The sequence below is a fragment of the Apostichopus japonicus genome, chromosome 17 (assembly GCF_037975245.1).
Source record: "Apostichopus japonicus isolate 1M-3 chromosome 17, ASM3797524v1, whole genome shotgun sequence".
NCBI lineage: Eukaryota > Metazoa > Echinodermata > Holothuroidea > Aspidochirotida > Stichopodidae > Apostichopus > Apostichopus japonicus.
In genome coordinates this window covers 25,183,016-25,190,506 of record NC_092577.1, presented here as the reverse complement: position 1 = coordinate 25,190,506, position 7,491 = coordinate 25,183,016, and the positions used below count along the sequence as shown (strand labels likewise).

At 39.3% G+C, this 7,491-nt stretch overlaps 1 pseudogene; it reads right to left on the bottom strand.

Annotated features, from left to right (window-relative positions):
• Positions 1 to 6,565: 6,565 nt before the first annotated feature.
• LOC139957839 (U2 spliceosomal RNA) lies at positions 6,566 to 6,790 on the bottom strand (annotated as a pseudogene).
• Between the last annotated feature and the right edge of the window lie 701 nt (positions 6,791 to 7,491).

The window sequence follows — 7,491 nt, the reverse complement described above, 5'->3', positions numbered from 1 at the left end:
GGTCTGCAACGACGGGGGAGGGTGAACCAGGTGCAGGGGAGGGTAAAATCCCACCAGATTCCCCCTCTCGTGAAGTAGTAGGTGCGTCGGAACTTGACTTACCCCCACTCTTAGTCCTAGAGACATAAGAGGAGGGACAAGCTCGAAAGACATGTCCCTCCTTCCCACATAAGTGAGCACACAACCTCGTTTGGGCAAGCGGTGCTATCATGCCCAAGACGAAGGCAGCGCCCACATTTCTTGTTTGGGCAGCCCTTGGCTTCGTGCCCGGTCTCCCCACACCTGAAGCAGGTACGGGGCTGACCGGGATACCGCACGTGGGCTTTATGCCCTGCTATAAACAGGAAGGAGGGAATGTCCTGTTTCAGGTCGATCCGAACCTGTCGGTGCCCGTTCAACACCCCAGGGGCTTGTGCATAGGAGCACATTTTGGCAGCCTTGACAGCCCCGAACCGACCCAAAACCGTTACGACAAGTTCCTGCCGCACCTCTAGTCCTACGTGGATGACAGTTACCCATACGGATCGCTCGTATGGAGCAACTGTCATACCCTCGACGTTACTCAGCAACGTGACACCTTTCTGACGGGCCACGTCACTGGTAAAACGTAAATCGTACGTATTACGACCCTGGAGAGCTTGCAAAGCGTCAACCTCTCCAGGCACAACAACACCCTTGCTCTTCAAAATACTAAAAACTTGCACCGGTGGAACAGCTTGTTCACCGGTGAACGACAACTTAACTATCCGAGAATCACGGCGCGATGCCATGATACCGAAGGTGGCTAGGCCACAGGGGAGTAACACAAAACAAACAAAAGACAGGATAGTGAAACAACAAACGATATACGAACTGAGGAAAACACACGAACACAAGCTATCACACCCGCCTGGCGGGAAGTATAGCACAGCACAGTACAAAAACAGCTGTAACAGATGAAGAGCGAGAGCGAGAGCGAAAACACGTCCGCACTCCACGAAAGCCAACTGCCAATCAGTATGTTTGGCTTGAAGATGTCTGTGCAAAGGAGAGGTGCTGAAATTCTTCGGCAGACATCCTGGTGGTCCTCTTCTTATACCTTTTTACACAATGCACACTCTGCAATTTCATCAGCCTGATCCTGAACAGTGAAATGCTTCCAAATCTTATAGTGAAATAACTTTCATCAACAGTACTACTTGTCAGAGAGAAACACTTGCATGAAATGTCCAAAATCCAAACATGTGCATCAGAACCTTAAGAAGTCAAAACAATGGATCTTTTTCTGAACCACTACAGTCCATTTCCTGTCTAGAAAGCTCAAACAATGGATCTTTTTGTGGACCACTACAGTCTAGAAAGCGGTCAATTGTTACTCATTGTTTGTGGTCATGGTAATATGCAAATTGTAATCTTGGCACTTTTATAAATAGATGAAGCAATGGACTAGAAGAGTTTCCACAAAATGGGGTGCCATTCACAGAAAAAACATCTAATTTTCTCACAGAAAGAGATATCTCTTGTCACCATGAAAGTTCCTAAAAGTTCATGAAAAACCTAAATCATTAAGTGTTCTAATGAACATTCAATTCCATTTTAAAGGATAGATAAAAGATAGATAAGAAGTTTCTTCCACTTCTGGAAAGATACAATGCTTTTTTTTCACAGATAATATTGCAGTGTAAAAATTTGTTACCAAATAATGAATAATAAAAGACAATTCTAAATCCAGATAGTAGTGTTAATACAACAATTAAATAATCTTTTTATTCAGTATAAAGTATGAGATTTGTGAAATGTAGCTTCCCGTTTTTAAACAGTCTTCATAGGTAGTATGCAGTATTTTTCCAGCAAACAAATTTACATACTGTATCAAGCTTGTGAACAATTATATTGTAGTTATTTTATTAAAGAATGTAGATTACACCACTTCAAGTCATATTTAATCTCATAATTGGGGTCTTAATTTCACCTTCTTTATTATATGTGTATACCTCACCTCAGATTTGGTCCTTGTTTTCTACTTCTTATTAATGATTTTCTTTTGTGTAATGAAAAAATCCGGTTCCGGGCGATTTTATCCGGCCGGATTTCATGTACTATCCGGCAAAATCCGGTTCCGGCCGGATCCAAAAATTTGGATCCGGTGCATCCCTAATGCTGGCAAAATGTAAACTTCAAACCTTATTGACCTCCACTGACGGTTGACTCTTTCAGAGAACCACATTATTCTCCACTTCACCAAGGTGGTCTTAGGCTTCCACATGACATAGAATAGAATTAGCAATGTCAGATTAGCATTGTATGAGTCACTATGGCACATGTGCCCCCCACACCCAATCTCTTTTCTATCAAGTTGCACGTGAACAACTAAAACATATATTGTTGATATGTTTTTCTCTGAATGTTTCGTTGGCTCTTCTTAATAGTGTTGTTTAATATGGATTTCGCCGAAGTTCGATATTTCACTTCTGATGATTTCAATTCCAAAACTAATATTGATCACTTAAACGACTAACATGAATGTTAATACATAGAAGTTATGCACAAATATTTACATTGTGTAATTCATCAACAGCTATCTTTTGTTATTATTTTTTGCACAACTTACAAACAGGTTATCACTTGCGTAATTTTCATGTGTGGAACCACGTTTTAGATGTGCAAAACAAATAATGGTATCCTATATCACTATTTTTTCTTCCATTTGGCATGGTCGCTCATATTTCCTCATTGATTTGCAGAAGTTTGACTGAATTTTTTTCGGGTGGGGGTGGGGGTGGGGTTACTCTGAATCAGTAACTTCGTTTAACACTTCAACTAATGAATTAATAGGTAACATGTTTAGTTATAAGCCGTTGCTAATATATATTTAGCTTGATTCGTGGGTACCACCATGTTATATTTCATTTTGGTCAATGACGTTTTCAGTAATCATGGTACGGGAATTAATGTTGTACTATTTTCGACATTATGCAATATCGGGAGGGTAGGGGTGGGAAACATCAAAAAGAGTCTTTCATACACATTCACAACTCGTTATGCTATAAGCTGGTACACATTGTCCGATAACTTAAATATGTATGATTATTTGATGTGTTAGTATGCTATCAATTATATTCTTGTGATTGTGCTACAAAAAGATATGAGATGCCATATTAAAAATAGCATATAGAAACTAGAAATAAATATTAAAATGAAATATTCAATAGACAAAGGCTTACGAAATCCAAAACCACATTTTCAACAGCAGGGCCATTTTTTTTGGGCCAGTAAGGCACGTAAGCTATTTTGGAAAAAAAGTACCAGTTGGCCCCTCTCCCACTGGCTCCGACCGTGCATATCGGTCCAACAAAGCATTTAACATTGTAACCCTTCAAGGCTTTTTTCCTCTTTTGTGAATTGGAAATTCCAGCATATTGTCTTCATTAAAAGCACCATATCAACGTTATTTCAAGCCTGGGTTTTGAAAGTATCATGGACATAAAAGATATCACATATTATTAAAATAATTTATCTTGATAAGCAATTTTTGAACCAGTTAGCGTATCTTTGAATCTGTATAACTTGCAGGTAATATTATTCACTACATAACAGCATTCATGAAGTACTCATAACAGCATAACAGCATACATGAAGTACTCAATCACTATTTTAAGCCATATTTGCTTTAGTTTATCTGATGTGGAGGCGCATGCATTTGAAGAAGGAAAACATGTATGGCTAGCAATCTGATTGGTTTGTATCTTAAAGTGGCCATGACACGAAAATTTCAAAATTTTTGGGATCCATCAAAGAATGTTCTCTAGAACATGTATCAACCAATCTGCCAGTTTAAAACTTGATTTTTCGAGTCGAAAATTTAGAATGAATTTACCCTTTTCGGCGTTTGAAACTTTCTTTACTCGAAAATTTTCCGATTCGCATGACGTCATGTGACGTCACGTTTTGAACACATTTGTTGTCGCTGCTTACGATCCTCCGAACATACCATTCACGTACACAGTAGACAAGTACACATACCACCAGTAGTTACTAAACAAAACACCGATCACAAGTGCGATATCAAATCAAAATTTCCTGTGAAATGGCGGATCCAGAACCAATTGCGGCAACCGAAGTTCAAAGTGATAATGGTTCTTCACCAGGCAGTGAAATTGGGCTATAATTAGAGTGCCCTTTCTCATATTCGAAGCATAGAGTGAAGGCGATGATCATTCCAGTATTGAACCGAATGTTGAGGGTGGAGCGGAGGTGTTAGAACCGTATCAGTTCGAGCCTGTTAAACGAGCCGAAATTGAAGCTCCACAATATATCGAAGATGAAATCCGTTCGAAACCATTGCAAGGAACATACAACGTGGTAAGAATTTATTAACGAAGCATTTAAAAACAAAATCCAGTCCATTTTGTGCATGTGTTGTTTGAATTCGCGGAACACCCTAAACCGTATTGTGCGTTGTGTTACGGAAACTTACAACCCATATGTAGAGTGTGTAGTACTAGTACGGTTGGTTGCATACTGAAAGTTTGGCTCGGGGATGTAAGTTGCATTATGCAGCCATGCTAGGTAGGCATATGTGTTATTTCCTACTCATTATTACTTGGCTAGTACTTTGGCCTGGAGTTTTGGAAATAAATTTTCTGAAACAAAAGAATGTTTCATGATACATGGAAGGTGTAAAATCACAACAAATGTAACCATAACTGTACATTGTATGCCTGCTTGTTATTGTGGACATCGTGGGCCAACATTAATACATTTTGAACTTTCATAATTTTTTTCCCAGGCAGTACAGATACATAGCCTACGGTCAAACAGGTTCAATGATATACTTGGGGTTCCTAGCAAGACACGTCAGGGTTGTGCTACCATCATGTGCAGTCCAAAGGATCAGAAGTGAATTTCCAGCCAATGGTCATTACACTGGATTCAAGTTGCCAGGAGAAAACTCATTGTGTAGGAAGCCTTGGTTGAGAAATTCCTGCAGAAACACCTTTTCTAAACTACGATTGTGTTGGATTATCAATCCGTAAGGGTTCCCTCAGTGTTGATATATTGAAATTCAAGACTTTTTAATTCAGGATGAAAAGGTTATTTTCCACACCCAACATCAACAATGAAAGAAATGGCATGTTTTGAAGCATTTGGACACAAGTATTGGCGTGACCGTGATGTCATATAATATGTGCAGAAGGGAACGGGCATTGACCTTTTTAGGGGCATTTACCTCCCAGACGTTTGATTCGTACCTTTAATCTGGAAGCCAAAATGTCCATATCACCAATGATATTGACAGAAAAGTCATAATAAAGACCAATGGCGGCAGCAGAACTCTTGAATGTTTACACTTTGTTTCTTCAGCAGCAGTTGGTTTGTTTTGTAGTCTTTCTTCAAAAACTCAGCAGTACAACCCTGTTAATGGTCTTCGATTGTTTTAATGCGTGTGATGCTGTGTTTCACATTACCCATCAGTGTTGTACGTGTCGTCGTGCTTGGGTAACATTTTTGCATGTTACTTCGTATGTTTTTTTGGCTCGCTAGACCTTAGTTTCGTTTGTCAGAATGGGATGGTTCGGTAGTGCCGTTTGGCCGTGACGTTTTGTATCCCGCATGGCGGGTCACGTAAAAAGCACACACATACGCCAACCTGACTGCATAGGTTCCTTTTGCTAAAGCAAGGAACCAAAAACAGCTTTAGAGCAGAGATATAATACTGCAGGGTCAGAATAAAAGGTTCACTTGTTAATGTAATTCATCACACAGATTTGCCAGTGTATATTTTAAGAGATGAATAAGAATACAAACAGGGTTAGGTCCATCACAGGACGGTGTTTACCCAACCAACTTGACTTTTTAATGCCACTTGTTTCTGTTTCAAGTTACAATATATGTGCGCTATACTAGTTGCAATGGAATTTGGCATTAGCCACCCCTCGTTAAATAATACTTATAAGTTATTCAAATCTTGAACAAGAAATGTAGCAAGGCCTGTTTTCTCATTTGCCCCTGCACGTATATCTCAACAGAAAAATGTTACCTCTACCTGTTCAAGCTGGTCGCTCTCGTCTTGGACCTCGTGCCAATTCGGCAGGTTCGGTGAATAAATAAATCAATATTAAATACCATAATATATACTGTTCCTCATCCCCCCCCCCCCATCCCCGACTTGTATTTCTTTTACTTAGGATTGGTGAAGATTAAGTAGGATTAAAGCCATTGATTGTCTGGCGTTAATGAACTTCACACTTTCGGTCTGCATATACAGAAGTAAAGTAGCTTTGTAAAGTAATGCCGGCTCTCAGATAATTACATGTCCGTAATTTATCGCGGTTTTCAACAAAGGAGAAACGAGTTAAGATGCGGTGACTCAAGGAAGTGAGATAGATTACTATACTTCAAAAAAGCAATTTAGCCTGACTACCTGATGGTGGGGCGATTCTGGAGGTGATGGTCCTTCTGGGCTGTCGTGGATTTGGCTGTCATCCGTTTCGTCATTTTGCTAGTTGTTGTGGATCACGATGTAATTGAGGAAAGAGAAAATCAATGTTTAATCTTATATCTACAGTATATCGAAGGTTACGCTGAAAGATATATCAATTAAATTGTAATACTACTGGTACTTTTTAAGAAAAAGTCACCCAGGAAAGAACCTGGGCACGAAAACCAAACTACCAAACGACTGATCCGCTCTCAGCCCCAGTCCCCTTGCATCGGGACTGTGACTGTGTGATCATCGTCAGGTGTGTATCACCATTCCCGAAGGGAACAGATACTACACATGATCTTAGCCAAAAGGCCGAGAAACCAGTAATACTACTGGTTACATTATGGTCGGTATTGTCACACATCCCACTTGTTTTATACCCTCATAATATTTAATAATAATCAGCAGTGATTTTCCGACGCTTAAAAGACAAAATGATTGAGACGATTCCTCCATTCCAAGCGTCCTTAGTTCTGGCTATTATACAGTATCGATGTCATAGTGTCCTTATATGAAAAACGTGTATGTATGACCAGTTTACAATAATAGAAACTAGGCTTGAGCGGGTCCACGCGAGCAATGTGAGAGCGGTAAAACGTTCCAGGTATTGATTAATCGAGATGAATTCAATTCAATTCTTTATTTGCAGTATAAATCATTAAAAATTTATAAATAGGAAAATAAATAAAATTATCATAAAGATATAAAATAGTAAATACTAGACAAAACACTGAAAAACAAAATCACAACAATGGTTCTAGAGCACCATGCTGTATGAACATGGACGCCCTATAAACAAAAGAATTCCTATAAAGTTCAATCCTGAATCTGGGAGTTGTTGCAGCATTCCTCAAATTGTAGTTTGTCTTATTGCACAGAGAGTTTATTGCACAATGGAGTGGGTGTCCTTCATTTCTTTGGATGTTATTTAGTAGCCTCTCAAATTCCTTTCTAGCAGCGGTATTAACTTTATCTTTAAGTAGGTTATGATTTAATCCAAAGATTCTTTCACAGTATCTGAGGAA